At 45.6% G+C, this 5,000-nt stretch overlaps 1 protein-coding gene across 1 annotated transcript in view; it reads left to right on the top strand.

Annotated features, from left to right (window-relative positions):
• gtpbp3 (GTP binding protein 3, mitochondrial) overlaps positions 1-5,000 on the top strand; it is a 41,761-nt gene that overhangs the window by 31,425 nt on the left and 5,336 nt on the right.

The following is a 5,000-nucleotide window of genomic DNA, read 5'->3' as shown; positions in this document are numbered from 1 at the left end:
AACCAGCGATTCAATTCCTAATCGTGGTTTTGCAGTATGGGGGCTCTGTCCGCAGCGTTGTATTCCATGTTGTGTGACTTTGAGCTGTATCCCATTTATGAACATTTGAACATCTTGGCCATGTTCTGTTATAATCTCCACCCGGCACAGCCAGAAGAGGACTGGCCACCCCTCATAGCCTGGTTCCTCTCTAGGTTTCTTCCTAGGTATTGGCCTTTCTAGGGAGTTTTTCCTAGCCACCGTGCTTCTACACCTGCATTGCTTGCTGTTTGGGGTTTTAGGCTGGGTTTCTGTACAGCACTTTGAGATATCAGCTGATGTACGAAGGGCTATATAAATAACTTTGATTTGATATCCCCAATCCAGCTGTTCCATTCTGGATAGCTTTTGAGTCGCAAACCAAATGGAATATAACGTTACAGATACAAAGTTCAGAATTACATCATTTCATGTGCACAACGTCCAAAGCCCCGCGTAACTATCCTGTGTGTTTCTAAAAGGTTTTTGGATCATTTGTCGTCATGTTTTTTCAGAGCCCCCGTACGACACGAACGAGGATGAGGAAGTGAATCGTTGGTTGGTGTACGTTTCTCGTAAACAAGTGAAACACACACCCAATACACACCCAGCGCTCACCCGGCACACAATACACCCCTAGTACACACCCAATACACACCCAATACACACCCAATACACACCTAATACATGCTAAATACACACCTAATATATGCCCAATACACACCCAATACATGCCCAATACACACCCAATACATGCCCAATACACACCAAATACACACCTAATACGCACCTAATACACACCTAATACGCACCTAATACACACCAAATACACACCTAATACGCACCTAATACACACCTAATACGCACCTAATACACACCAAATACACACCAAATACACACCTAATACATACCCAATACACACCCAATACACACCTAGCACACACACCCAATACACACCCGATGCTCACCCGGCACACAATACACACCCAATACACGCCTAATACACACCCGACGCACCCCTGGTACACTCCAGATACACATCCAATACACACCCAATACACACCCAACACTTAATACTCGCCCGATACACACCTAATACACACCCAATACATACCTACTACACACCTAACGCACACCTAACACACACACCCGATACACACCCAATACACACCCAATACACACCTGATACACACCTAATACGCACCTAATACGCACCTAATACGCACCTAATACGCACCTAATACACACCAAATACACACCAAATACACACCTAATACGCACCCAAATACACACCCAATACACGCCTAATACACACCCAAATACACACCTAATACACACCCAAATACACACCAAATACACACCCAAATACACACCTAATACACACCCAAATACACACCAAATACACACCTAATACACACCCAAATAAACACATAATACGCACCTAATACACACCTAATACACACACAATACACACCATACACACACCCAAATACACACCTAATACACACCCAAATACACACCAAATACACACCTAATACACACCCGAATACACACCAAATACACACCAAATACACACCTAATACGCACCTAATACACACCTAATACGCACCTAATACACACCAAATACACACCTAATACGCACCTAATACACACCTAATACGCACCTAATACACACCAAATACACACCTAATACGCACCTAATACACACCTAATACGCACCTAATACACACCAAATACACACCTAATACGCACCTAATACACACCTAATACGCACCTAATACACACCAAATACACACCTAATACGCACCCAAATACACACCAAATACACACCCAATACACGCCTAATACACACCCGAATACACACCTAATACACACCCAAATACACACCAAATACACACCCAAATACGCACCTAATACACACCCAAATACACACCTAATACACACCAAATACACACCAAATACACACCTAATACACACCTAATACGCACCCAATACACGCCTAATACGCACCTAATACACACCTAATACACACCAAATACACACCAAATACACACCTAATACACACACAATACACACAATACACACCATACACACCATACACACACAATACACACAATACACACCCAGTACACACCCAACCTGTTTCTAATGAACCTGTTTCTAATGAATCTGTTTCTAATGAACCTGTTTCTAATGAACCTGTTTCTAATGAACCTGTTTCTAATGAATCTGTTTCTAATGAATCTGTTTCTAATGAACCTGTTTCTGATGAACCTGTTTCTAATGAATCTGTGTGTAATGGTCTGAGTGTAGCTGGTGCAGAGGAGTCAGGCGCAGGACAGCACAGATGAGTAACACAAGTAACTTTACACAAATATTCCAAATAACATGTCGTAATACCGAGCCCACAATAACGGACCGAACATACATAAAACAATCACGCACAAAAACCATGGGGAAAACAGAGGGTTAAATAATGAACATTGGGGATTGGAACTGAAACCAGGTGAGAATTGAAACCAGGTGTGTAAAACAAAGACAAAACTAAATGAAAATGAAAAGTGGATCGGCGATGGCTAGAAGGCCGGTGACGTCGACCGCCGAACGCCGCCCGAACAAGGAGAGGGACTTCGGCGGAAGTCGTGACAATCTGTTTCTAATTAATCTGTTTCTAATGAACCTGTTTTTTGTTTATCAGTCATGTGCTCACGAGTTTGAGATATGACATCCTGTGCCATGAAGCAAGGCTCTGTATAAACCATGTGGAACGGTTGTTTGGCTGCTGCGCCACAGGGCTTCCTATCAGAATAATACACGTGTTTATCAGACTCCAGATAAAATCCTGTTATTGTTTCCTATTGAGCTTGGTCTTTCCCAGGGCCCCGACTCCCGGCCACAGCTCTTAACACAGAGTAATGGGCTGTCAGTCGTTTGGCTGGGTAGTGGGGAGGGAGGGAGGGATCCTACCGTACAGCACTTTGCTCTATGTACGTAGTTCCACTGAACAGAGGCGTGGTTCTGGATGAAAATATCCCATGGCAGGAGAAGATTGATGAGTTTGTCGAGGATCTTATTTTGATTCCAAATAACCAAGAATAGGACACTTCGATAGTTAGTATTTCCCATGAATATACACTGCTCAAAAAAAATCAAGGGAACACTTAAACAACACAATGTAACTCCAAGTCAATCACACTTCTGTGAAATCAAACTGTCCACTTAGGAAGCAACACTGATTGACAAGACATTTCACATGCTGTTGTGCAAATGGAATAGACAACAGGTGGAAATTATAGGCAATTAGCAAGACACCCCCAATAAAGGAGTGGTTCTGCAGGGGGTGACCACAGACCACTTCTCAGTTCCTATGCTTCCTGGCTGATGTTTTGGTCACTTTTGAATGCTGGCGGTGCTTTCACTCTAGTGGTAGCATGAGATGGAGTCTACAACCCACACAAGTGGCTCAGGTAGTGCAGCTCATCCAGGATGGCACATCAATGCGAGCTGTGGCAACAAGGTTTGCTGTGTCTGTCAGTGTAGTGTCCAGAGCATGGAGGCGCTACCAGGAGACAGGCCAGTACATCAGGAGACGTGGAGGAGGCCACAATCCAGCAGCAGGACCGCTACCTCCGCCTTTGTGCAAGGAGGAGCAGGAGGAGCACTGCCAGAGCCCTGCAAAATGACCTCCAGCAGGCCACAAATGTTCATGTGTCTGCTCAAACGGTCAGAAACAGACTCCATGAGGGTGGTATGAGGGCCCGACGTCCACAGGTGAGGGTTGTGCTTAGACCCCAACACCGTGCAGGACGTTTGGCATTTGCCAGAGAACACCAAGATTGGCAAATTCGCCACTGGTGCCCTTTGCTCTTCACAGATGAAAGCAGGTTCACACTGAGCACGTGACAGACGTGACAGAGTCTGGAGATGCCGTGGAGAACGTTCTGCTGCCTGCAACATCCTCCAGCATGACCGGTTTGGCGATGGGTCAGTCATGGTGTGGGGTGGCATTTCTTTGGGGGGCAGCACAGCCCTCCATGTGCTCGCCAGAGGTAGCCTGACTGCCATTAGGCTGGAGTGTGTCAGCAGTTCCTGCAAGAGGAAGGCATTGATGCTATGGACTGGCCTGCCCGTTCCCCAGACCTGAATCCAATTGAGCACATCTGGGACATCATGTCTCGCTTCATCCACCAACACCAGTTGCACCACAGACTGTCCAGGAGTTGGCAGATGCTTTAGTCCAGGTCTGGGAGGAAATCCCTCAGGAGACCATCCGCCACCTCATCAGGAGCATGCCCAGGCGTTGTAGGGAGGTCATACAGGCACGTGGAGGCCACACACACTACTGAGCCTCATTCTGACTTGTTTTAAGGACATTACATCAAAGTTGGATCAGCCTGTAGTGTGGTTTTCCACTTTAATTTTGAGTGACTCCAAATCCAGACCTCCATGGGTTGATAAATTTGATTTCCATTGATAATTTTTGTGTGATTTTGTTGTCAACACATTCAACTATGTAAAGAAAAAAGTATTTAATACAAATATTTCATTCATTCAGATCTAGGATGTGTTATTTTAGTGTTCCCTTTATTTTTTTGAGCAGTGTATTTAGTTGTAGAGGTTTTAATAGAAGAGAAGATATATGGGGGAAAAAATTATGTCTGTCTTTCTCTCTCTCTCTTTCTCTCTCTCTCTCTCTTTCTCCCTCTCTCTCTGTCTCTTTCTCTCATCTCTATCCCAATTCCTTCCTCCCTCCCTCCCTCCCTCCCTCCCTCCCTCCCTCCCTCCTCCCTCCCTCCCTCCCTGTCTGTCTGTCTGTCTTTCTCTCTCTCTCTTTCTCTCTCTCTCTCCTCTCCCTCTCTCTCTGTCTCTTCTCTCATCTCTATCCCCAATCTCCTCCCTTCTCCATCCCTCTCCTCCCTCCCTCCCTCCCTCCCTCCTCCTCCCTCCCTCCCTCCCTCCCTCCCTCCCTCCCTCCCTCCTCC

This window comes from Oncorhynchus kisutch, linkage group LG13 (assembly GCF_002021735.2).
Source record: "Oncorhynchus kisutch isolate 150728-3 linkage group LG13, Okis_V2, whole genome shotgun sequence".
NCBI classification, from domain to species: domain Eukaryota; kingdom Metazoa; phylum Chordata; class Actinopteri; order Salmoniformes; family Salmonidae; genus Oncorhynchus; species Oncorhynchus kisutch.
Note: the sequence above shows the minus strand (reverse complement) of the source record. Positions and strands in the feature narration are given on the sequence as shown.